Raw genomic sequence first — 26,030 nt, 5'->3', positions numbered from 1 at the left:
GCCCATAACCACCCCCAAAGTCATAAATCCAAGCCTCCAATAATTTGTTGCTTCCCAGGGATATTTTTCTTTCTCTAGCAACTTAATGGAATCTACCTTGAGGCCATCTGAAATAACATCTTTAAAGGGAAGGTAATATCCTTAATGTGATATTTGCTGCCGGGATGAATCATTTGTTTAACTGGAAACTCTTAATGGGTTTTTGCCATCAAAGCCTTTTGTAGTTTTTATTTCCTAAAGTTTAGTGTCTAGAAGCAATTGACTCTTCTAATTCTGAAAGGCCACAAATTTCTGAACTTTGTCTGGTCTTTAATTCTTCACACGACTCATTTCTTTCTTTTAAATATCTTGCTAAATGCACCAATAAATAGTCAACGCACACTCTTGGCTCTTCCCAGTCATTTTCACGAGAGTTATAGACTCACTAGGAACTGGGTCTTGCTACCTTCCATGTTATCACAAGCAAGAGTTTTACAAAACCTGTTTCCACACCATTCACTATTTAACCCCCAACTCAGTGTTGCTATTTTAAGTTTTTGTGGGGTGTAACCCCAATCCAAGTCTGTATTACTTAACATACTGCTAAAAACTATAACAAACAATTACCCCAATTTTGTTACTTTTACATTATAGATTTCTTGGGTTTTTTTGGTTTTCTATGTGAGCTTTTTTTTTTTTTCCTCATGTAATGGTCATTGGTGCATAAACATGAAGAAGACAGTCCTGTTCTGTGGGAGTCAGAATGATGGTTTCCCAAACAGGTCCACATTCTAATCCCCCAAATCTATGAATGTTACCCTACATGGCAAAAGGGACTTTGCAGATGATACCAATTTAAAAATCTTGAAATAGAGAGGGAATCCTGGACACACAGGTGGGCCTAATGTAATCACAAGCATCTTTATAAAGAGGAGGCAGGGGGTCAGAGTGAGAGAAAGAGATGTGGCAATAGAGACAGAAGTCAAGAAGATCCAAGCAAAGGGCTCTGAGCCAAGAAATTCAAGTTACCTCTAGAAGCTAAAAAAGCAAGGAAAAAAATTCTCCCCTAGAACCTTTTTTTTTTTTAAGATGTATTTATTTATTTATTTATTTAAGAGAAAGAGAGAATGGGAGTGGGGGAAGGGGCAGAGGGAAAGAGAGGGAATCTCAAGCAGACTCCCTGCTGAGCAAGGAGCCTGATGCAGGGGGCTTGATCTCATGACTTTGAGATCATGACCAAAGCAAAAATCAAGAGTCTGATGCTCAACCTACTGAGTCACCCAAGCGTCCCTCCCTAGAGCCTTTTAAAGGAATGTAGCCCTGCTGACCCATTTTAGATACTGGACCTTTGGAAATGTAAGATAATAAATCAGTATAGAGTGAAGCCACTAAGTTTATGGTAATTTGTTATAGCAGGAATGTGCAACTAATAAATACATCTTGTGTATTTTATAATTTGAATATAGCCCTGCTGACCCTTTTTAGACATTGGACCTTTGGAACTGTAAAATAATAAATCAGTATAGATTGAAGCCAGTAAGTTTGTGGTAATTTGTTATAGCAGGAATGTGAAGCTAATAAAAACATCTTCTCCAGAGTCATCTAGACTTGCCATCTTCAAAAATGTAAATTTGAAAGTTTGCCTAAGGTTTATCTCTATTATAAGCAGCTGAAAAAAGGAAGCATGAAGCATCCCCCGTGCAGAGATATGGATTGGGTTCCTTGATATACTTAGATATAACAGGGGCTAGAAAATATAGGTCTGCCTGGGAAGTTGCTTCCAGTAATAACTCCAAATATCATGATTGCAAAAGTATGAATCTAAGTAGCAAGCTAGTCACCCTGCCACAACCCTAGACTAAAAACAGAACAGTCAAATAAAACTGTTTGTACTAAATGGTGGACTTGTAAACTCTTTTTCCTCAATTAACTACTAGAACACTGGAAGTAGGTTTATTCACCTTAATTACTCAGGGATTAAAAGAGACTCTCGTAGAGTCATAAATATAAAAAGAGATTCAAAAATTACCAAACCCTTTAGGAAAGCCTCCAATGGGAAAGAAAAGGAAAAAAAGAGAAAGAAAGAAAGAAAGAAAGAAAGAACCAACAAAAGGAGGAGGAGGAAGAAAAAGAAAAGGAAAAGGAAACCATAACCACCCCCTGAAAAAAACAAAAAAGGGGGGATTTAAAGAAATAATAGCAATCTATTGGTAGGTGGCAAAAAGAAAAGTAGTTAAAACTAAAATTAGTATCTTCTGAGAAATAAGAAAATACACTGAATTCACAAAATCAGAAGGAAAATGCATTTAAAAAAATAAAGACCATGAAAGGAAAGAACTCTAAGAAATCAAAAATATGACTGACATTTTTAAAAGAATTAATTAAGACTGAAAGATTGAATTATGGCTATATCATAAGAAACAAACACCAGAGTTGACAAATTAGAGAGAAAAGGTGAGAGCCCTATAGGTTTGTGGCAAAGATAGTTATACTCATTAAATATTCCACTCCATTTCCCAGAGTCCTTGGGACGAGGCAGGGTCATGTGACTAGTTAAGGCCAATGAAATCTAAGCAGAAAAGACATTGTTACCTCTAGGCTGAGAGAAAGTTCTCCACTCTCTTGTCATAATAACCAGCTCTGCAGCTATCAGCTGGGTATCTGTGTGACCATGTGGAACAGATTTAATCTCACTCAACTCACTTTGAACATGAGTATGAAACAATAGTTGTTGGGTTAAGCACTGAGACTTCACAACAGAAATTTATCACAGCAAAATCTAGCCTATACAAATAAGAGTCAATCTAGGAGATTCAACATTTGACTAATAGGAATTTCAGAACAAGAACACTGAAAAAGGGATGCCCAGGTGGCTCAGTCAGTTAAGCATCTGCCTTCAGCTCAAGTCATGATCCTAGGGTCCTGGGGTTGAACCCCATGTCAGGCTCCCTGCTCAGAGGGGAATCTGCTTCTCCCTCTTCCTCTGCTTCTCCACCCCTCTCGTGCTCCCATTCACTCTCTCTCAAATGAATAAATGAAATCTAAAAAGTTTTCTTTAAAAATATAAATTTGTGGTTCTATATTACTTTATAAACAATATACATTCATTAATTTGATTAAAAGACTGAAAATATTTAATAGGATAACTTTAGTATTGGAAAATGTTAAGAATTGATATTAAGCAAGAATATCTTGATATTCTTGATATTCCCAAGAATAGGAAAATGAACATGTTTGTGTATTACTGATGGGAACATTAAATCAGTAGCACCTTTTAGGAAAGCAAGATGACATTGTCAATTAAATTGTAAATTTACATACCATTAATTCTAATTCTAAGTGTCTTTAGAATATACAAATGTGTCTACCAGAATATTCTTAAAAAAATATGATAAAATTAGAGATTACTCAAAAACCAAGATATAAAACAATATACATAGTATGATTTTTCCATTTATGTAACTAAAGAAGAGAAAGAAATCTGGATATATGAGTGCACACATGTGGGGTGTGTGTGTGTGTGTGTGTGTGTGTGTTGAATGGGATTAAAAAGAAAAGATACTATAATGCTATCATCTTCTACCCTCTCCACCTCCATCACAAGAAAGAAAGCGATTGATTTGTTTTCTCAGTCAGCTTGAAGACCCTAATTTGTTTTGTAAAATCTAGATGTTAAAGAAAAAAAAATTATTGACATAATACAGAACTACACCAAAGACCGGAGAAAAGACAAGAGGGTTGGTCTGGACTAAATTAGGTGAAAAATTTAGAAAGCTTGGGGTAAGAAAAGAGAGAGTCTTAAAGCATTACTACAGATGAGAAATATATTGACAATAGGACTTAGGGAAAAAAGTTTTTGAAAGAAATTTTGTGATGTTTTGAGAATGTTCTCTGCTTTGTTTCTGTGCAGTAAGATTCACATTACTTTCACTTATTTTCTTGGACTCTAGACCATTTTTTTCCCTTGTAATTAGATCAGAGGGCAGCTGGGTATTTAAAGGTTAAAACTGTATTATAGACAGATCAGAAGGTAACAGAGAAGGATACGGAGAGATAATTAACAAATACAAAAACATCTATCTATGTTTCATGTTTAGAAAGATTTTTTGAAGAGCAGACATCAAACTGTAAACTATAAAGTCAGACTTGATGAGGAAAAGTGAAAGATATAGGCAAGGGACTTATTTTATATATACATATGTGCATCTTTGTAGTATAATTTTTAATTGAAAAAGATGAAGAAAATAACAAATGTAAGATATTACTCCTTCAAAAATGTGGCATTTATTTAGGACTAATTAAAAACGACATCTCAGAATTTATTTTTTTTTCTTCATTTCCCCTTCCTGGTCAAGAGAGACTGTGTTTATATGTATGTATGGGTCACAGGGGCCTTTCAACTAAAACAGTGAAATAATTGCAACAAAGGTTTCTTTAAGTTTAAAATAAGCATGAAATTATTTGATTCCCTTACTCATTTTTCAAGTACAGACACATATTGAAAACTCAATTTTCACTTAGAATTTTTTTTTTTCCTGAAAAAACTCCTTCTGGACATGTTTAGTCTTCTACTCCCTTAACCTGAATATTCAAAGAAAACATTTTTATATTGTATTGTCAGAGCTTCTCATGTAAAGGCTAGAGGAGAATAATATGTTAAATGATGTTACACAAAGTAACACTCTGTGGATAATAAATAACATTTTTAAGGTAGTAACTTTAAAAATCCTACAATAATGACTATAAAAATAAAGGACAGCTCTATTCTTAGAGACATGAGACCTCTAGATAAGAGGTGTGAATTCTAGCGCCATCTAGCAGAAATGCTGGGTAACATCACTAACGTTGTAACGGATCTAACAAAGCAAGGTTAAGTGTCCTTGAATCCTATATTGATTGTCAACCTTGAAAATCCCACTTAAGCATTCCTTAGACTTTCTAGACTTCTGAACTTGGTATAGAGCCCTTTCAAAGGCAGGGGCAAAAAACACGTTTCAATTTCATCAGGCCCCTTTGAGAAAGGTGTCCTGGGAAAGAATAAACACCAGTTAACCACAGGTGCTCCTCCCCCCCTCAGGTGAAGCCACTTTCTTTTTACGGAAGCTTTACATTAATACCTGTTTTCCCTAACTGAAAGAAATCTGAAGACAATTTTTGATTTTATGAAAAAAACCATTGCCATACTAATGAGGGTCTTTCATAAAAGCTAAGAGGTACAACATGAGCTTACGGAAAGCAGGCAATATCTGTATAAATTTGACAATATACAAATGCCTTCATCCTCATGAGAGAATTGATATCATTTTATTTCATAATAAGAGCATAATATGGCTAAATCTTCTGATTTTTGATCTGGGCTATTTTTAGTCGTTGAAGTATCAAGAAAAGGAAATATATTTTCCTTTGTCAGCCTCCATCCAACACGCATATACACTCTCTCTCTCTCACACACACACACATACGTATGCACATAAACACACTTTCATTCACTGATATTCTCAATATATATTCATATGTAGTATTTGTAAATCCAAACCTCAGCTTCCCAGTAATTTTCAAGCAGAAGTATGTATTTAAGCACAAATCTGTGAACAAATGAGTTAAATTCAAAAGTCTCTTGGCCTTCTGAAGCCATAAAGTCTAAATAAATGTGTTCAAGCATATGAAAATACAATGCCTGATAGCTTGCTGCTAAAACTCCCAAAGTAAGAGGGTATAAACATATGTTTTAATGATGAAATCCTGAGCGTCATAATCCCAGATGGATTTCAGCAATAACAATAAAAATTGTCACTATATAACTGAGAAGACATGAATGAACGACTAGAAGAACTAATAAATAAAATTTCTATCACCCTGCTATCAAACATAGAAAAGATTTCAAAAACAATGTTAATTTGTTACTTTCTATTTATAAGGAACTTCAAGAAACTCGTTATGTTTGCAGCCTTGAAATGAGGAAGTGGTGATGCAACATGGGGGCTTAAGTGGGTAGGAGAAGAATAAATGAAACAAGATGGGATTGGGAGGGAGACAAACCATAAGTGACTCTTTTTTTTTTTTTTTTAAGATTTTATTTATTTATTTGACAGAGAGAAATCACAAGTAGATGGAGAGGCAGGCAGAGAGAGAGAGGAAAGCAGGTTCTCTGCTGAGCAGAGAGCCCGATGCGGGACTCGATCCCAGGACTCAGAGATCATGACCTGAGCCGAAGGCAGCGGCTTAACCCACTGAGCCACCCAGGCGCCCCCATAAGTGACTCTTGATCTCACAAAACAAACTGAGGGTTGCTGGGGGGAGGCGGTTTGGGAGAAGGGGGTGGGATTATGGTCATTGGGGAGGGTATGTGCTTTGGTGAGTGCTGTGAAGTGTGTAAACCTGGTGATTCACAGACCTGTACCCCTGGGGATAAAAATATATGTTTATAAAAAATAAAAAATTATAATAAAAAAAGAAGAAAAAAAAAGCTCATATGATGTTGCTTTTACTTGCTCTCCAGCAGCAAGAAAAATATGGGTAATAACATGACCTTATTAGACTACAACACATAGTTTTTTATATATTCAAATAAAGAAAGATGTAAAAGATGTTGCTTAATTATGGATGTCCAGCAAAATTAGATACCATGTACCTCAGTCAGGAGTAGTTCAGGAGACAGAAATACAGGAATTTGACTGGAGATGTTTAATATAAATGTTTATTAAATTCAAAAGGGCATTTGCTAGTAAGAAGAAAAAAAAAAGCCACTAAGGATCATAGAAAGAGGGATACCTGGGTGGCTCTGTCTGTTAAGTGCTTTGCCTTCGGTTCATGTTATGATCCCAAGGTCCTAGGATCCAGTCCCAAATCTGGCTCCTTGCTCAGCAGAGAGCCTGCTTCTCCGTCTCCCTCTGCCTGCTGCTGCTCCCTCTGCTTGTGCGCTCTCTCTCTCTCTCTCTCTCTCTCTCTCTGACAAATAAATAAATAAAATGTTCAAAAAATAAAATAAACTGCTACTTTAAAAACAAAAAAGGAACAACCCCTACCCTTAGGGCTAACCTAGTGCCCCACTAAAGAATCTTCCTCACTACGGCTGATCCAGACCTCACTGGAGAGGGTACAGTCACAGCTCGCGGGATGGCAGAGAAGAGAAGTTGGTGAGATGCTGAATCAGTAGAACTTGCTGGAAAGTTGTCCTCTAAGGTTTTGGGAGAAGCCATCCACAAGAAGAGTTCTTCACTAGTGGCTCTGTTGCAAAGCCTCCTGAACAGGTCTCTAAAGAACCATGCCACAGGAACCAGGTTCTAAAGAAGGTGCACATCTGACAAAAGCCAGACCCTGGAGAAGCCACGTGTGCTGCAGGAGTCCCGAGAGAGGCACACCCCGAGTAAACGTTAGTCCTTCCTCCAGTGTCCCTACAGCACCCTTGATTGACAAATCTTAATGACGTGTCAGTTGCCACACAGAGCCCAGCCCACACTCGCAGACCAGACACGGCAGTGGGGATTTGTATCTGAAAGGCAATAAATTCATAGGGGGGTACACCAATCTTAATCTATACTCGCTGTTACACATCACAGCATGCTTTAGGAATTGCTTATTGTCAGCTCACTGGTTTTCCCAAACTTAACTTCCACAAGAGGTTTCTCATTGGGTTAGCTACATTTAGTCTCCACTTTTAAATCTATGGTGCGCAATCAGACTGATTTCCCTAAGCCATCATCTCACTTTGTCTTTATGCTGCTCAAAAGCTTTCAAAGGACTCGTATTGCCTAGAGTAGCAATCCTAAATCTGTTAAGTATGAAAACCCCTTGCCAATATTAACAATTTTGTGCTGATCGCCACATGATGGTGGTTTTACTAATTGATCACTAGGTGATAAAATGCTATCGGTTAGACATATATAATTAATTTCTATTTCACTAAGTCATATCACCTATCGTCCAATACAAACAGTAGACCATGATAAACACATCTATTCAGGGTCTCAGCTATGCCTGCTGTGGATATGGATTGGAGGGCCTCTTATAGTAATAACTCCAAAGTCCCCAGAGATCTCAAGCCCACAAATTGGGGTCCACCAGCTCAAAATCAATTCTAATCCCTCAAACCCAGCCCCGAGTTTTCCCTAATCTGATCCAACCTCCCTTTACAACTTTGTCATTCACTGACACTTCCCATATCAGTCCAGTCAATTTCCTACAAACACTGTGCCCTGAACACATTCCGGAATACCTAAAATCCTTGTTCCACCTGGAATATATATGTTATTCTCCCTTTTCAATCCAAATCCTACCCTTCCTCAAGGCTCACATATGTGCTTCTTCCAGGTTGCTGTTCTTGGCTACTATGGCAAATGTTTCTGCTGAGTTCAGAAGTATCACTGCCCTTGGAAGCCCTCTCCTGTACCGAAGAGCGTGAGGTCCTAAAAGTACAGATCCAGGTTCTTTTCAGCAGCACTCATTGGATTCTACCAATGAGGGGCAGAACCAGCAGGCAGAACTGCACAAGTCATCATTCCCTGCGCAGCTAGATGAGTGGGTACGATCCGTTAGCAAACGTAGGGTTGGGCCAGCCGCACTCACTTCCTTGTACCCCTTCTGCACTCTTGACATAACTCCATCATCACTTATTATTTCCCCCAGCAGACGGACAACTCCACAAGAATCAGCCACTGCAAGGTTGCAGACAGCCAAGCTCCTCAGTAGCCTTCCCTGCGGCCCCCCAGAATTTCTGGGTTGCCTAAAAGCCAGCACCGCACAGCCCTTTCTCTATTTATAAGACCCTCCAATTCCCTGAATTCAACTACTTTCTTCTCAAAATACCTATAGAAGCTTTCACTCCTCTGAATCGCGAATTGTGATAAGGCCTTAACATTCGTTTACTCTTTAGAGTGTCAGTTATCTTTCCATTTCTATTTCAATTATCTCCACAACTAAGTTTCTTGAAGAAACTACTTGGTTTTATATTTCTTTATATACGATGTAATATCTTTCCTTGCAAGCAGCTACTCAATCAATAATTATTGATTTGATTAAATAGAGGTATAAATGAGACTGAGTGGATGGTATCTTATTAGACTCACACGGTAGAAAAAGTGGAACAGACTTTCAAACTGCCAAGTCCATACTGATAGTTTCAACGGTTTAGAAGTTTTCAGTGGCCCTTACCCTCCCATTCCTCCGTAAACTAACTCAACCTGGCTTTTGTTTGTTTTAGTTTGTTTTCAGAGAGGGAAAAGGGGCAGGGAGAAGCAGAGAGAGAGGGAGAGAGAGAATCCTAAGCAGACTCCAGGCCCAGTACAGAGCCCCTTGCAGAACTGGATCTCATGACCCTGAGATGATGGCCTACGCCAAAATTAAGAGTCCGACATTCAGCCAATGGAGCCAACCAGGCACCTCCTAACTTATCTGTTTTGAATCAAGTTGCTGACCTCCATCCTAAATATCTGTAAACATTTGTGGGTGGACAACTTTGGGTCAAGTTAGGCCATCACAGCAATCCCTGCTTTACCTTCCATCCGACACATTTCATATTCTTCCATGTCTTAAATCTCCTTGCCCCTACCTGATCTTGCCTAACTACCCCTAAAATCTGCCCTTTCCCAACTCTTTTCTTTCCACTGCCAGGTATAAAACAATATGAAAAAATACACATAAGTTTTAAATGTGAAGAAGGATACAGTTTTTATCTTTGAACTACAAACATATCTTTTGTTTTTTCTATACATCTAGCTATCGTGAGTCAAAGAGTATTCCCACAAATTCATACCCACTCAGAACCTAGAATGTGAACTTTTTTTGAAATAGAGTCTTTGCCAATGTAAAATTAATTAATGACCTCAAGACAAAATCATTCTGCATTTAGAGAGGGCCCCGCATCCAATGTCTTTATAACAAGAGGAGAAAAATACAGAGACACAGGTTTGGGAGAAAGCCGTGGAAATATGGAGGCAGAGATGAGAGTGATGCTTTGCAAATCAAGAAACACCATGGGCCACCAGAAGCTGGAAGAGGCAAAGAAGGATTCTCCCCTAGAAACTTCAGAAGAGGGGCTCCTGGGTGGCTCATTGGGTTAAAGCCTCTGCCTTCAGCTCAGGTCGTGATCACGGGGTCCTAGGATCGAGCCCCGCATTGGGTTCTCTGCTCAGAGGGGAGCCTGCTTCCTCCTCTCTCTCTGCCTGCCTCTCTGACTACTTGTTATCTCTGTCTGTCAAATAAATAAATAAAATCTTAAAAAAAAAAAAAAAAGAAAAAGAAGAAGAAGAAACTTCAGAAGATGCATTGCTCTGCTAACACCTTGGTCTAAGCCACCCTGTATATGGTACTTTGTACGGCAGCCCAGAAAACTAACACTAGAACCATACTAATCATAATAGTACTATACTAATACACTGATATAACTGGAATTTTTCATAAAAAGCCAATACACAATTTTTATACATAAGTGACTGCATTAAATTGTGAGGAAGTTGACATCACTGTACATACTGATGAACACAAAGTATTCCTAATAAACTCCCTCTACTCTCTTTTAGGACCACTTTCAGAGATGTGAATAAAGTATCTCCTAATAAAAGACCATCCTGGCTAATAGTTTATTGGAAAAGTTCAGTTTGTCATTTGCCATTTAGAAGTTGATTTCAAAGACAGCATTACCATGGTAAAAATTAAACCATCTTCCACCGTCTAGAGATAATACTTTAGTAATTACCAAAAGCTTGAACATTCGGTAAAGACATAATTCTCCTCTCCCTCAGGAGATAGGGCAGCTGAAAAAACATTGTACAGCCTACAAGCATACCTGTTCCTCCTTCTGAACACGCCACACATTCTGAGGTTTGTATTCTAAGGGATGCTATAGAACACAAATCCCCAGGCAGAGTTAGACACACCCTCTCTATGCCCCCTTTGCCCTCCATACGCAGCTCTGTTTTATCACATTAGGTTATTATTATTGGTTTACCTGACTGCTCCTCCCAACAGACTGAGAACTCTGCAAGGGCAGGATGGTGTATAACTCATCCTTATACTCCCCGGTCCTGGCATCAGGCTTGGCAGGGCTGGTGCTTGATAAATGCTGAACTAATTAAACCGTTGACCTTGCTCTATTTGTAACAGAATAGACAAATTTAGAACACATTGCCAAATTGCAGTCCTGAAATTGAGCATCTATTCTCAAAGCAGATGCAGCAGACGTATTTTTATTTACAAAATGTGGTTTATATACGGCCCCTTTCTCAAAAGAAGGCAGCAAGACTCAGCAATTAATTACCCAAACCTAATGAGAGAAATGTTCACAAGTTACTGCAGCCTGGTATTTATCAGAAAGATGTAATAGCCTGGGTGGTAGCAAGTTCAGGACATTTTTCCTCTTCATGGGCACTCCTGCCATAAAGCAGGTTCCAAGAGCAACAGTAAAGTGTGGCTGAAGGACAATGAGTTTTGCCTAGAAGTCAAACAAAGCCAGCGTTAAATCTTCCAAATCCTCTGTCCCGGAGTCTTAACCACATTCCGCATCCCCTGAATTTAAAATTGGTAACGAATGTGTAAACATTCTAAGGTGGTTGTAAAGTTTTTCTAAATCCTCAGATCTGCTAGGTCAAGAGAATGTAGGTCAGAGCTAGTATTCTCATGTGTGAGATGATAACCCCAATCTCATTTTAGGTACTGCTAATGGCTTTAAGGAGCAGATACTCAAAAACCGTTCTAGGAAAACTGTCCCGGATGAAAAATGAAGAAACTGTGAGATTCGGGATAGGGATCCAGTGAAGAAAGAATATTGAGAATCCTGGCTGCAGGAATTTGACTCAGAGAGAAGGCTTACAGAAGAATTCACACCTGTCAGTTTTCCAGTTTGTAGAAGACAGCCTCTAAAATGGCCCCCATGATCCCTGCCTCCTAGTAGCCATGCGCTTGTGTACCTCTCCTCTTGAGTGTGGGCTGGACTCAGTGACTGGTTTCTAACAACTAGGAGATAGCACAAGTACTGGGATACCTTTTGAAGGATTAGGTTAAAAGAGATGTGCCTTCCATCTTGGTCAGCTCCCCTCACTCTTTTGCTCACTCACTCTGAAGAAGGCCAGGGGTTATGTTGTGAGTTGCCCTGTGGACAGTCTCGTATAGCAAGGAACTTATGCCTTCCCTGTCCAAAAACCCAATGGGAACTGAGTCCAGCCAAAAACCACTTGCATGAGCTTGGAAAACCCACCTCTGAGAGAAGGTACCTGCAACCCTGGCCACCTTCACTTCAGCCTTGTCAGAGACCCTGAGCCAGAGGCATTCAGCCACGGCACATCCAGATGCCAGACCCACAGAAGCCTTAGGATAATAAATGTTTGTTGTTATAAGCAACTCAATTTGGGGGTAATTTGTCACACAGCAATAGGTAATGATGACATAGCAACTTCTATGTGTAGTCTTAAATATATCCTTACTTTTCAAAACACATAACCTGATTTTTGTTTGTGTGAGAAGGTCACCTGATCTCTGAGATGGAAATAGAGAGCATTCTCTTAGAAGTTAAGTACTTTTAAGTACACTCTCTTAGAAGTTAAGTGTGTGTGTGTGTGTGTGTGTATATATGTATATATATATATATATATATATATATATATATATATTCAGCCAGTGAATCATTACAATCAAGGACTGGGCTATCTCCCTACAAGAGAGTCCAATGAAGCAGAATGTGGCAAAGCTGACCGTAAGGTAATCTTCCAAAAGCCAAAAACCATATAGCTAAAGTATGACCCATTCATTCACTCATCACCTTATGACCAGTAATTAGAAATCAAATCACTTTATTCTTTAAACATCTAAATATATGTTTATTCATCTTTTCAGTACAGTGTTTTATAGGAAACTGGAGAGCCCTAAGAACTGCTTCTCTATGTCCTCTGAATTACTAAGAGACGCCTTCTGCATGAACAAAATGGATACTAAGCACTTATTCTGTAAAGGAACATAATTGCCTGGATGCCACAAGACAACATTTCATTTCAAATTCTATTCATTGCTACTCATTTCCCCAAACAATTTCCCTTTTGCTCAAACTTTCCTATATAATAGAGTACTTTATTAGATAATGTTTACTAATAAACTGAAAGGAAGGGTAACTATTAAAAAAGATAAAGTATTCAATTAGAACAGCTTAATTACAATGTGACTTTGTATAAAATTCTAGCTTGTAATTTTATCTGATAGCAATGTCAAGTGCTCGTTCAAAATAAGACATCTCACATTTGGTTCTTTCCAGATTTGACTAGATGAGCTGGACAACAGTGAGCTTAAACAAAGATTCATAGAAGCTAGGCCTTCACAAACAATGTTTATATTTTCTATGATTTAATGGGAAATATCATATCAGGATACCCATTTAAAACATACGTGTGTTTAGGTACCTCAACCTAAGCTACCACCATGAAATTTTGTGTTAATGATTCTCAAGTAGGAGGAAAGATCAAAACTTGTTTATTGGAGATTTTTCCCTTTTTTGCTTTCCTTCTTTCAATATACAAATATATCTAAAGCTGAAAATACACATAAATTCTTCTCCTTGAATCTTTCTTCAAGTTCTCCCTTTTAACGGACAGATTGTTGTGAAGACTCACTTAAGTTCTCACTCTTTCTACGTTAATCCTAACTGAACCAGTGACATTATTAAATGATGGTGTTGTCCTGCCGGAAAGCTGACTGGATGCCTGCCAGTCTACAAAATCACCATGAACCCATCTCTTGGACAAACATTGAACAAATCACTAGCTATCAAATATTATTGACTTTTGAAACAATGTTCAGGCTGTCGTAACACCTCACCTTTGCTTATTAATAATAATTTAAGTCAGGGCTTTCTTGATATTGTATTTTTCTTATTGTATCTCACATCATTGGTAAAACGTTGTAGATTTTTTCCTTGAAATATTGTACCCTATTCAAAGAAGGAATAAATCTTTTTTCATTTACATAAATTCTGCTAGATCTTTTATAGGTCAATGACAAACCAGGCAAATTGAGTCGATAATAATCTGGAAATGTTTTGAAGAAAAATCTGAATTACATAGATATTTGGGATAAAATTAACTCTTTATATCTAAGTTATTTAATTTCTTCAGTTTCGTGTTTTAACTTTCCTTCTGGTCAGACGGCCTTACCCCCACACACCAGGTTTTCACTCTATTAGGTGCTATCCAAATTACCGAGAAAGGTCCATTTAAATACAAGCATTTTCTCACTTCTCTACATAAAAAATGTTCATTGGATTGTCCAGTAGCTTCAAGATAAGGTGAATATTCACTAGAATGATAACTTAAGGCCCTTAATTACCTGGATTTCCTGGATTCTACCAGCCTCTTTTGTCTCACTCTGTCCACTTCATATTTCACACTGTGTCAGCCTCACTAAATTACTTGCAGTCCTGACTTCACCACATTCTCCACACACTGGGTCTTCCAACTTCTATTCCTTCCACCTTGGGTCATTATCCATCCTATCGACCTTACCTTAGTGACTCAGACCATCATCAACTCTCATCTCAGGTCTCACACCACATAGAAAGTCCTTCATTTTTGCTTTCAACCTAAACTACATGTTTTTCCTACCTACCATTCTATTCTAACAATCACATTTATCGCATTGTCTCACTGTTGACAATTTATGCCTGTCAATCTTCAACTAATCGTAAAGCCCTGGGATCAAGTATTGAAACTTACTTGCCTGTTTATCTTTTTTTTTTTTTTTAACAAAACTAGCATAATGTCTGGAACATAGTAGTCACTCAGTAAATATCTGTTAAATTAGCTAGAATGATTACGATCTCTTTGAAGGAGTTTTGGGAAAAGGTCTTTCTTTTAAGAGAATGCTGAGACAAAACAGCCATAGCAGAAGAAATAATTCAGAAATTGCCATTTATAGGTCATGTATAATGCCAAACATTTTCTAAAGTGGGGGGAACAATGTTCACTGCAACCAGTTTTTGAAAGCCTCCATTTCTCCATGTTCTTGACTTGGAATTGTCCACTTTTACATTTTCTCCATCTAGTGGATATACAATTATTTATCACTGAAGTTTTGACAGGCCTTATTTGATTCCCAGTGGAACTGAACACCATTTTTAATATACAGTGGATGGAGTGTCTGGGTGGCTCAGTCAGTTGAGAGTCTGCCTTTGGCTCCGGTCATGATCTCAGGGTCCTGGGATTGAACCCTTCATGGGGCTCCCTGCTCAGTGGGGAGTCTGCTTGTCCCTCTCCTTCTGCCCTTCCCCTTGCTTGTGCTCTCTCTGTCTTTCTCTTGCTCGCTCACTAATAAAAAAAAATAAATAAAAATATATGTTTATAAAAAATAAAAAGTTAAAAAAAAAAAAAACTTTTAAATAAATAAATATACAGTGGTTATTTAGATTTCCTCATCTGTGAAGTCTCTTGCCTTTTTTTTTTTTTTAAGATTTTATTTGTTTATTTGACAGACAGAGATCACAAGTAGACAGAGAGGCAGGCAGAGAGAGAGAGAAGCAGGCTCCCTGCTGAGCAGATTGCCCAATGCAGGACTCGATCCCAGGACCCTGAGATCATGACCTGAGCCGAAGGCAGAGGCTTAACCCACTGAGCCACCCAGGTGCCCTCTTGCCTATTTTTTTGTTGGATTAAAAGTCTTTTATTTTCTTTTAAAATGATTTATAGTAATCTCTTTGTATTCTGAATATTTTGTTAAATATTTTGCAAATATGTTCTCCCTCTCTCTGGTTGCCTTTTCATTTTCTTAATGGTGTATGTCAATGAATAGAACTTCTTAATTTTAATGAAACCAACTTTATTGATCTCCTTTTAGTTAATGCCCTTTGTGTCATGTTTAAGAAATAATTTCCTTCCTAAGGTCATGAAGATGTTCCCCTTATTATCTAGTAAAAGTTTTATTGTTTTGTTTTTTATATGTAAGTCTATAATCCACCTGGAATTGATTTTTGTGTTAGGTATGACAGGAAATCCAATTTCATTTTCTACAATAAAGATGTCCAGCTGTCCTAGCACCATTTATTGAGAATACTAGCCTTTGCCCCACAGCTCTACAGTGTCACTTTGTCATAAATCAAGGGTCTACATATGCCTGGTTTTTTTCAAGATACTCTATTCTGTTCCTTTCCCTATCTATCCTTGTGCTAACACCGCATGGTATAACTTAATGTAGATTTACATTAACTTGGCTATTCTTTAATCTTTGTAGTTCCATATAAACTTTAGAAGTAATTTTTCACATTCCACAAGAACAAAAACAAACTAGTGACGTTTGTATTGGATTTAAAATTAAATGCATATATTGATTTCGAGAAAAGTGACATTTTGGCAAATTTGAATTTTCCAACCCATGATCAATATCTATTTCTCCATTTATTTCAGTATTTTTAGTTTATATTAATAAAGTTTCATAGTTTTATCTGTAGATTTACTTCTAGGTACTTGATACTTTAATCAAGTGCCTTATTTAAGCTCTAGTTTCTTCTTGCTGCTAGTATATATAATTATTTTTGTATATTGTTCTTCCAGAGTTACTGTGCTAAATGATTATTAATTCTAATCATTTACCTGTATATTGTGTTAAATTTCCTGCATATAATGTTACTATATCATCAAGAATAATACAAATTTTTTTTCAAAGCACATACATTTTATTCAGTTTTGCTGTTGTTTTGATGAGTTGATGTTTTTGATTTTGATTTATTGTACCAGATAAAATATCCAGGAAAAAAATATCATATACAGCTAGTGATAATGAGCAACCTTGTCTTGCTTTGAAACTAACAGGAAAATTCTACCAAGCTTTAACATCAAACATCATTAAACATTAAGGCATGCTATAAGTGTTTATTTAATATTTTTTATCAAATAGAAGAAGTTTCATTCCACCCCGACTTTGCTGAGGTTTTTTCTTAATTTAATGAAGACAATGAATTTTAACAAAGATCTCTGTTCATCTAGTAAAATTACCATATTTTCCCATTTTTATTCTGCAAATGTAATAAATATCATTAATTTTGTTAATCAACCACATACTCCTGAAGTAAACTCTACTTGGTCACAATAAGCTATCCTTTTTAATTATCGCTGTTTTAGATTTAGTAATATTTTGTTTAGGATATTTTCATCTACATTTATAGGTGATTTTGCCAATTTTATTTTCTCGTCATCTTCAGATTCATTATTACAGTCATGATAACCCATACTATGAATTGTGAGACAAGTCTTTTTATTCTCTGGAAGGTTTGTGAAAAAACAGCAGTTGCTTGTGTCCCAAAAGCTTGACAGAACGCAATAATTACGTCATCTAGACATGATATTTGCTCTATGGAAAGTTTTAAAATTATCTTTCCAATTTTTAAAATAGTTGTATAACCACTCACATTTTCCATTTCTTTTTATGTCTATTTTGGTAAATGGTAGTTTTCTAAGAGTGTCTCCATTCCATTTGAATTTTCAGATTTTTATCATAAAATTGCTCATAATATTCTATCATCATCTTTTCTGCTACTACAGGATATGAAATAATGTCCAATTTTTAATTCCTGGTCATTATTTTTCATGCTTTTATTGTTTTCCTTCATCAGTCTTGGAGGGGGAAAAAAATCTGCACAGAGAATAGAATGGAATTTCCTTGATGTAATAAAAAGTATCTAATAAAGACCTATCATGCATAGTGTTTAGTGGGTTTGTAGATATCCATTGTGTACTTCCTGATGCTGTCTTGGTTTCATCTTGTGTGTGTGAGGCATATGTCAGAAGGTTCAACACGTGGTTACAGCTGAGAGGTAGTCAGCATCAACCCGTTTCTCTTTTTTCAATTTTTCTTCACACACAACCGAACAAACCTTTTCCTTTCAAGGAAAGTAGGGGCTTACTGATAAAATAACTGCATTCACTCAAACAAGAAGGCCACTGCCCTTGCCAACTATCTGGTCCACCAGCTCATTGGGCCATGCCCTGGGGCTGTGCTATGCATGAAGCATCTGCATATATCAGGTTGCCAACCTGCAGAGACAGTGCAAGATGGGAAATGACATGTCAGATCTACATGAAATATGTGTGGAAAATAGATGATGAACAAATCTGCTGCAAAACACTTGCTACAGTGGTTTTGTCATTATTTTCAGTGCAAGTTATAAATATATAACTATTTTACTATTTTTCATTACTTTCCAATTTACAACAAAACGTGTCAGCAATGAGTTCAGAAGAATGGAACTGTATGTTCAATGAGAAAGTAAGTACTATATATCTATCTCTGAGAAAGTTAATGATGACCATGTAACTTAGAAAAAGTGCCAACATTTACCATCCACTATTAACGTAGTAGTGATATCACTGAACACTAAAAAGAAACAGATCTGAAGAATGATCAGAATCAATTTCAAAAGGTAAGAAGACTGAGTTAGAAAATAATAATCTGGTACATGTAGCTGCAGAAAATGCATTTAAACAAGACCCTGTGAAGCTTATCTTTTCATTTAGAGCAAATGCCTGTTCTTCTAAATTAATTTCACTCATTTTGATTTCAGGCTTTTCTTGGGTGTCTTCAAAAAGTGAAGCAATATCTGTGAACATGTTAGCTCCATTAGAAGCAACAGGCCCTTGCAATCCATTAAGTGATGCCAGTTTCATGGCATTTTGCAGTATTTTCAGTTATTTTAAAGAGAAAAAAAGCTAATTCCCCTAATGTTTTGATTTTCTCAGCCAGTTCAAGAAATCAGAGTAAAGCTTTTGGAAGATGATTATGTCACTGAAGAATGATCTGACATGGTTGCGACTGCTATAGAAACTGTTTAAAATTAATGATCATTAAAATATTTGCTTTAAGGTGATAATATACAAATTTTGGAGTTGCATGGCATGGGGGTAAAAAATGGTCTGACAAGGGGTGCCTGGATGGCTCAGTGGGCTAAGCCTCTGCCTTCAGCTCAGGTCATGATCTCAGGGTCCTGGGATCGAGCCCCATATCAGGCTTTCTGTTCAGCAGGGAGTCTGCTTTCCCCTCTCTCTCTGCCTGCCTCTTTGCCTACTTGTGATCTCTTTCTGTCGAATAAATAAATAAAATCTTTAATAAAAAAAAGGTCTCACAAAATTAATAAACACACTGAGATTTTAGTATCTGTGTTCATATATCAGTAAACTTGGCCTATTTTGTGTGTGTGTATGTGTGTATATATATATATTTGCAAACTTATTAAATAAAATTAGCTTGATTATATTTGAGTGGAAATTTAAATTAATTTAGGAAATTTGACCTGTTACTTATAATATAGTAAATAGTATATATATAATATAGAGTATACTGTGTGTAATTATATAGCATATAATAATTATAATAAATATGATATATGTAATAATATATAACTATAAAATACATATTATATATGTTTACTGTTATTATACCCATTGTCATATTATGCATTATGCATTGTACTATTTCTCATATATATAAAGTAGATCAAGTTTGCTAAATTGGTATTCAAGTATTTTATAATCTTGCAAGATTTTTCAAGATTCTACATATTCCATCTATTACTGAGAAAGACATATTAAAGTGTCTTGTTCTAACTGTAAATCTGTCCTTTTCTCCTGACACTTACATTACTTTTTATCTTGCAAGTTTCAGTGCTATGTTATTAGGTGAATACTATGTGGAATTGTTTATCTTCTTACTAAATTGAACATTTATCATTTTGTAAGATCCTCTGCTTCATAATGGTTTTCAACATTTCTATAGTTTTAATATTTAGACATGTTTTAAATAACATTATGTTATTTTGTTTTTTATCCAGTTTGTCAAACTTCATCTTTTACACTGAGGAACTTGGCCCATTTAGGTTAGATTAAATTAAAAGCATATTTGAATGTAAATCTACCACCTTATTATGTACTATTTGTCCTATCTATTTAATGTTCTTGTTTAACTGCTCTCTCACTTTCCTTTGGATTGAGAATTTTTTTATTGTTCCATTTTCCCCTCTATTGCTTTGGAGATTTTATACCCTTTTTCTATTATTTTTTGGAAATTACAACATACATTGTTGACTCACTAATGTAAGAACTATAAAAAATACGTAAATACATTTATCCCTCCTCCGTTCACATTATCATTGTATATTTTAATTATATATATAATTATACTTAAATATAAAATGTTAATATTCATATATATGAATTATATCTTACATATATTTTGTAGCTATATATGTCATAGGCATATTATATATTCTACATTATTATACAGTATGCATATCATTTTAAACCTCACAAGACATTTTATTAGTATTTTATTCTGCGGATATTCATTCAGACTTACCAAATATTTGGCCTTTTGTTCCTTTACTCTTATCTTCAGCTCTAGCTTTTTATCTATTTCTTTTCTTCTGCTCAATTAACATTCTTTAGTATTTCCTTTACTATAGATATGCTTGTAGCAAACTACCTCAGTTTTGATCAGTTGGGAATATCTGTATTTCAAATCATTATTAAAGGATATTTTTAGTAAATAAAAAATTGGGTAATAGTTTAAGTTGGCTGATATTTCAACACATTAAATATATCATTTTATAATCTTCTATTTTCCATTAATACTTGCTCAGAAGTAAGAAAGAAGCAAGCTCAGAATCTTCTGTACCTGTTTTAAAGGAAATTTGTCTTTTTTGTTCTGACTACTTTAAGATTTAAAATATTTTCTCTCTGTCTTTGCTTTTCTGAAGTTTCATTCTGATACATCTAATTGGGAATTATTTTTTATTTATCATCCTTAGGATTTACTGGGGTTTTTGAATCTGTGTATTTCATCAATTATAGAAAGACGGAGTGTCATAAGATAAAGATAAAAAAAATCAACAAGTGTCAAATGGGGAAAAGATTCGAATCATGATAAAAAATCATGACTTCATAATTCTTATTTGAAATGCAACAGAAAGACTTCAAAATATTTAAACAAAGATGTCACAAGGCAAATTGCATTTTTTAAAAGATTTTATTTATGATTTGACAGAGAGAGACAGCGGAGAGTGGGTGAGGGAGAAGCAGGCTTCCCGCTGAGCAGGGAGCCCAATGCAGGCAGGGTTCAATCTCAGGATCCTGGGATCATGACCAGAGCTGAAGGCAAGCACTTAAAAATTGGGCCTTTGTCTCACTCCTTATACAAAACTCAAATCAAAATTGATTAAAGATTTAAATGTAAGATCTGAACCCATAACATTGTTAGAAGAAAACATAAGGGAAAAGCTTCTTTAGAAAAACATTTTATTTATTTGTTTAACAGAGAGAGAAAGCACAAGCAGGGAGAGTAGCAGGCAGAGGGAGAGGGAGAAGCAGGGAGCCTGAGCCTGATGTGGGGCTCAATGCGAGGCCTAACGCAGTATTCTATCCCAAGACACTGGGATCATGACCTGAGCTGAAGGCAGACGCTTAACCTTCCAAGCCACCTTCTCTTCTCCTTTCTACTTCCTCCTTCCTCCTCCTCCTCCTCATTCTTCTTTTTGAAAAATCTTCTTAACATTGCTCCTGGCAATGATTTTTTTTGGGGGGGGGGGCAACAATTTTTTTTATATGACCCCAAAGGCACAAACAAACAAATCAAACTAAAAAACTTCTTCACAGTAGAGGAAATAATCAAATGAGACAGCCTATAGAATGGGAGAAAATATTTGCAAACCATATATCTGATAAGGTGTTAAAATCCAAAATACATAAGGAACTCAACTCAATAGTAAGGAAAGAAGTAACCCGGTTTTAAAATGGTTAAGTGACCTGAATAGACATTTCTCAAAAGAAGACACACAAACAGCCAAAAGATATATGAAAAGATGTTCAGCATCACTTATCATCAGGGAAAAGCAAATCAATACCACAAATCAACACTCAGCACCACCTCACATCCATTAGAATGGCTATCATCAAGAAGATAACGAGTGTTAGAGAGGATATGAAGAAAGGGAAATATTGTATACTGTGGGTAGGAATGTAAATTGGTGTAGCCACTGTGGAAAATAGTATAGAGGTTCCCCAAGAAATTAAAAACAAGTACCATATTATTCAGTGATCCCACACCTGAGCATTTATCCAAAAGAAATGAAAACAAGATCCCAAAGAGATATCTGTACCCCCACATTCATTATTCACAGTAGCCCAAATCCAAAAACAACCCAAATGTTTGGTGACAGGTGAATGGGTAAAGAAAATATCACACACACACACATGCACACGCACACACACAGGGAGGGAGAGAAATATTATTCAGCCATGAGAAAGAAGGAAATCCTGCCATTTGCACCAACGTGGGTGAACATGAAGGACATTACGCTAGGTGGAATAAGCCAGACACACAAAGAAGATGATTATATGATCTCATTTATATATGGAATCTAAGAAAAAAAAGGTGGGAGGGGGAGGTGAACTTGTAGAAGCAGAGTTGAACAGAGGTTACCAGTGGTTAGAGGCCAGAGGAATAGGAGGGATATTGGTCAAAGGGTACAAAGCTTTTGTTATGTAGTATGAACAAGACCAGAGATCTAATGTACAGTTATGATGACTATAGCTAATAATATTGTATTAAACACTGGAAATACGCTAAAAGTAGATTTCAGGTGCTCTCATCACACACAAAAAGTAGTACCTATGAGAGGAGATGACACGTGGATTAGGTTGACTTTTAGAAGTCATTTCACTATGTATACATTTGTCAAATCATTATTTTGTACCCTTTAAATGTACACAATTTCCATTTTTAAATATACATATATTTAAGATGCATTTGTTTGAGAGAGAGAGTGAGCACAAGTGGGAGGGGCAGAGGGGAAGGGAGAGGGACTCTCAAGCAGATCCCACACGGAGAATGGAGCCCGACAAGGGCTTGATCTCAGACCCTGAGATCACAACCTGAACTGAAAGCAAGTGTCAGACACTCAGCCGACTGCATCACCCAGGCATCCCTATTTTAAAATATATTTTTAAAAAATATTCAGCCCTGAAAATCTGGTTCTCAGAGGACCCATCACCAATGCCCTATGCTTCTCTTCTGATTTGTCTCCTCTCTCTCATATCACAGAATTTTTATCTACCTGGATATCAGAAAAACTCACTCTGACCCATAATATATTCCTCCAAATCTATCACTTTGGGCATAAATTCTGCCTACTGATCTCAGGACTAAGGCCTCTGATGCCCAAATTCCAGATTCTTGCAACTCACAAGCCAGAAGCTTCTCTCTTATTTTAGAACTATGCCCTAAAAACCCTCCCTGAGCTAATGAATAACCTTGAACACATGGAAGAAGGTCAAGAGTTCAAGGTAAGAAGAGGTAAGATTGGACACACAAGTCCAATCAGTTAACATATTCCATGGAATATAGTAATATTACAGCTATCAGACTGCATTCTATAGGGCCTTAAGACATAATTATATTTTCTAAACATTATTCTTAAATTGACACATTATTTTCTAATATAAACATGACGCACATAATTTATTCACAGAAATAAACTACAAGGAAGTCAGCTTTTACGCTGTTAGGATGAATGGAGCTCTAGTCACTAAATCACTGAAACCTCCAGAAGCAAATTGTTGGAGACCTGTCAAGTCCTTTCTGAGACTCTCCGGGGCTGCCTTAAGAAAGCGTTCTCCCCTGGGGGCTCCATTCTGCGGGGAGCAAGGAGAGGGTCATGGAAAGGGCACAGGAATGGCCACCAGACTGACTTGGAGTTCAGTCCTCACCACACCATGTTCTAGTTGTGAGAAATTTAGCAAGCTACACAGTTTCTCAGAGCCTATTTCTCATGTTACCCCCAAAATGTGAGTAAACCCCCTGCCTCTCAGGGTTATTTGAGAATCGATGACATATTATGTGCAGTAGAACCCAGCAAAGGCCCAGACACAGGCTAAGTACTTAGTGAATGCTGATCTCCTGCCCTTGTCTTTCTTTGAACCAGTCCCCAAACCTCATGGAAAGGACTGCACATCTTTCACAGAAGGTACCTGGTCCATAACCACATACATACGACTATAGAAAAGGCACATTTTGTGCATGTGTTTGATGCCCTTAACTCTGTCTTCTTCAAAACAGCTTCTCTACATCTAACCTGGCCTTCTGACCCTGCATTCCTTCACGGGGTTCCAATTGGCTCTGACCCTAAAACAACTTCCTTTTGCTTCTGAGAGTCCATAACAAAACAACATCTTCATGGACTATAATGGAGAGGCTGGCAGCAAAACGGAGAATCTAGCAGGAGACTCAGCCTGCTGCAGTCACCTGTCAGCCACACTACAGAGCACATCATGCATAATAAACAGCTGCTTTTTAGCTGGATGGAGCATGCAGAAAATATAAAACGATGGGATGCAGCTACAGACCCGTCACCGGGGAATGTGCCGGGGTGGGCCAAACGGTGGGTGCCGTTGACAGGAATGCCAGAAATCAATTCAGACCAGCACACGTTTCTTTAGCAGGCCACCTCCGGGAGAAGGCGGAGCACAGAAGCCCCCCAGCCCTGCAGAGAAGACGACCAGAGTCCAGACTGCGCTCTTTTGTCAGCTGATAACACATCTACTCTCCTCTATGTGGGGGATGCTACCAAATTCACTTGTCATGTGGGAAAAAAAAAAAAAAAGAAAAGAAATTATTTAGAAAGCTTATTTTTCATGTTAAATTAGCAAGGATATTTGAGGATTCACTTCATGGCTCTACGTTATGCATATTCCTCCCCCATCCTTTCCTGAAACAGACTAAATATTGCTTGGTGACATGATCTGTCTTGGGAGCATTTGTGACAGTGGGGAAATGGGAACTGGTCTGTCTGCCTTCAAGCCAGAAAGGGAAGATGATGTCAACTCCGAAAGGCAGAAGTGCATGTGGAAGAGAATCAGAGTTTCAAATTCCTCATCTTCTGACCACCACTGCGTTTCCCGAAGAACAGAAGATAAAAACTGCGTCCTCTGGGGAGGTTTAAGAGTAGTAATCCCCACATTCCAGCCGGGAGAACAAGTCATTAAGTACGTGCAAATGGCTGAAGCTGCTCCTAATATTATTTCAACCCTTTCTTTCTAGAATACAATACTTCTGTGACTTCGTTTTGTCCTCTTCCATGACCGCTTTCTGATCCACAGGATGTCACGGAATAACACGCAATTGACGTCATCAAATGAAAGCGTATGTGCCTCAGACAGACTCTGTCCAGCCAAATTAAAGTTGAACATTTTACAGAAAAAGACCAAAAAAAAAAAAGAAGAAGAAGAAGAAGAAGAAGCAAACACTTTCTCTGATGACCTAAGGATTTCCCATCTACGATTCTTTATGTTGGGTATGTTGGGTCAATTCTTGTTTCCCTGTGCAATCCAAGTAATTGCCACAATTTTCCATTTTACTTTGCCGGTATTCACACAAATTAGGCATGACATTTTACAATAATCTGCCACAGCCAGTTAAGACTGGCTGTACACACAGAGACTCTACTTTCTGAACCAAAACCGGGACACGTGGGATGCCAATAAAACAGATGGCTTTCCATGCAATCTGTACCCCTGAATCAGGCTCTCTTCCATCAGATGAGTCTTCAAAACTGCCACTGGGATTATCTTCCAAAAACTGAAATCTTATCAAGTCACTCCCATGCTCTAAACATTTTGACATCTTCCTCCTTCCCTGCAGGATGAAATCTAAACTTGTTGGTCGAGCAAGCAAAGCTCCAAATAGCCTGGTGCAAGCCATTTCTTTCACCATTCGACTTCAGGAACCCTCCCGTCCAGCCATTCTGCACTTGTCAGCAAGTTTTACCATGGCTCTTCCTAGATTCCATAACTTTGCACCTGTTATCTTTTCTGTGGAAATACTGTTCCCCTACACACACACATACACACACACACACACACACCTACTTACCCTTCAGGACAAACTCAAATGTCCCCTCTGAATATCTTTCCCAGACTCTCCCATGCAGTCAGGTATTTCTGAACTACTTATTTGTGCCTCTGTCAAAACATTCACCACATTTTCTATCACTTTATCTAGTTATGTATTTAAGTCCTCCCCTAAGATGAAGCTTACCATAA

General features: G+C 37.2%; 1 long non-coding RNA gene across 1 annotated transcript in view; it reads left to right on the top strand.

Moving 5' to 3' along the window:
• The first annotated feature begins 15,429 nt into the window (after positions 1 to 15,429).
• Positions 15,430 to 26,030, top strand: part of LOC309842400 — a 458,493-nt gene continuing 447,892 nt past the window's right edge. The window contains exon 1 of the long non-coding RNA XR_014299632.1: positions 15,430 to 15,573. This is a non-coding gene — a long non-coding RNA (uncharacterized lncRNA). The remainder of the gene's footprint in view (positions 15,574 to 26,030) is intronic.

This window comes from Mustela nivalis, assembly GCF_964662115.1.
Source record: "Mustela nivalis genome assembly, chromosome: 10".
Taxonomy (NCBI): domain Eukaryota; kingdom Metazoa; phylum Chordata; class Mammalia; order Carnivora; family Mustelidae; genus Mustela; species Mustela nivalis.
This window is presented reverse-complemented; position numbering and strand designations above follow the sequence as displayed.